A 2,171-nucleotide genomic window follows, 5' to 3' on the forward strand; every position below is an offset into this window, starting at 1 on the left:
TTTACAGAAGGGTTGGACAGAATTTCTGAAAAGTTTCCTTAAAAGGGAGGGGGAGAAGATGGGGGCACAGTGGCTGACACCTGTAATCCTAGCACTCTTGGAGGCCAAGGCAGGTAGATTGCCTGAGCTCACAGATTCAAGACCAGCCTGAGGCAGAGCGAGACCCCCGTCTCTAAAAAAAAATTGCTGAGTGTGTGGTGGGCGCCTGTAGTCTCAGCTACTTAAGAGGCTGAGATAAGAGAATCTCTTAAGTCCAAGAGTTTGAGGCCACAGCACTCTACCAGGGGAACAAAGTGAGGGGGAGATGTTTTCACCCTCTTCAGTTCTGTTGCTGCATGACAGCTATCAATAGAATTCAAGTACCGTAATCTAGGCCATGACAATCCAGATGGCCGCAGCCTAGTGATGTCAGAATATGTCAGAAGGAAACTGAGTCCCAGACAACTTTGATGAACTATCAGATGCTGGTAAGTCTACTTCCAAACATTTTTTATATGAGAAAAACTTCTAATTTGTTTAAGCCACTATTATCTTCTATCTATGATATACAGCCAAATTTAATCCTATGTACCTCCTCATTCAACCCATTTCAACACACATTTTCTTCTTCAGATTTTGTTCTTAACCAAGTCTAAGGTTGCCTTTCTCTACAAAGTTAACACCACTGTGTCTTCCTAATATGAACTATTTTTTTTTTTTTTTGAGACAGAGCCTCAAGCTGTCCCCCTGGGCAGAGTGCCGTGGCATTACAGCTCACGGCAACCTCCAACTCCTGGGCTCAAGCGAGTCTCCTGCCTCAGCTTCCCAAGTAGCTGGGACTACAGGTACCCGCCACAGCACCAGGCATTTTTTTTTTGGTTGCAGCCATCATTGTCGTTTGGCGGGCCCGGGCTGGGGATTTGAACCCGCCACCTTAGGTGTATGTGGCTGGCGCCTTAGCCGATTGAGTCACAGGTGCCGAGCCTGTTATTATTTTTTGAGACACAATCTTACTTTGTCACCCTCAGTAGAGTGCTGTCATGTCACAGCTCACAGCAACCTCAAACTCTTGGGTGTAAGTGATTCTCTTGCCTCAAACCCCCAAGTAGCTGGGACTACAGGCGCCTGCCACAACACTCAGCTATTTTTCTTTCTTTCTTTTTTTTTTTAGCAGGCCCGGGCCAGGTTCCAAACCCACCAGCCCTGAAGCATGTGACTGGCACCCTAACCATTGAGCTACAGGTATTGCCCTCAGCAGCCATGGGGATAGGCAACTCCACAGACGAGGTCTGACTCACTTAAACCTCCTCCGGTACAAGTATGGTAGCTACTGACAACAAAACCAAAGAAGCTACGGATCTGGTGAAAAGCCACTTGATGTATGTGGTTATAGAGAAAGTGGAGGTCCTGAAAGAGCAATTCAAAGAACTAATAGAGAAAAATTCCCAGTTGGAGCAGGAAAACAATCTACAGAGGAGACTGGCCAGTCCTGAGCAGCTGACCCAGTTTCAGGCCCAACTGCAGACTGGTTTCCCCTTTGCTACTACGCAGCCACAGAGAACCATGCAGCCCCCAGTCTAGCCAGCAGCATCCCAGGGCTCAGGATCAACCACGTAGCACCTATGCCCCCTTGCAGAACTAGCTGCTACATGTGAACTAGACAGACCAGAGAAGACGTTCTAGGGAGGATCTAAATCCACAGTCACCCATTTCATTGCTTGCTGCAGAGAGACGTGAGTCTGACACATGCCATTATCTCTTTTCTAGCATTAAACACTACTCATATGTTTTTGGCTTAAAGAATTCTTAGTTAAGTGTATTAAAGGTTCATCAGAGAATTAGTGTGGATATATGGGGACCTCATACAGCTTGGCAGATACCTGAGAAATGGTTTAATTTGAGATGAGGAACTGTGTGCCTTTCCACCCCTACTTCCAAAAGTTCTCATCCCTGCTTGCTATAGTGTACCACATAAGGTTAAGCATGCAGCTCCTCACTGGACTTTCCTTTCTCCTCTTTTCCCCACTTAAAGAACTTAAAAGGAGGTAAAGACAAGACTAAATAAACTGAGAGGGAACTGAGTTCACTGTACAAATTGGCGACTGTCCGCCAAATCCATTAAAAATAATAGTATTGGCCGGCACCTGTGGCTCAGTGAGTAGGGCACCAATAGTCCCAGCTACTCGGGAGGC

The 2,171-nt window shown here is 46.5% G+C and overlaps 1 pseudogene; it reads left to right on the forward strand.

Annotated features, from left to right (window-relative positions):
- Positions 1-1,205: 1,205 nt before the first annotated feature.
- On the forward strand, positions 1,206-2,074 carry LOC111725075 (annotated as a pseudogene).
- The last annotated feature ends 97 nt before the right edge of the window (positions 2,075-2,171 follow it).

Source organism: Otolemur garnettii, unplaced genomic scaffold (genome assembly GCF_000181295.1).
Source record: "Otolemur garnettii isolate 467f Iridium unplaced genomic scaffold, OtoGar3 scaffold00031, whole genome shotgun sequence".
NCBI classification, from domain to species: Eukaryota; Metazoa; Chordata; class Mammalia; order Primates; family Galagidae; genus Otolemur; species Otolemur garnettii.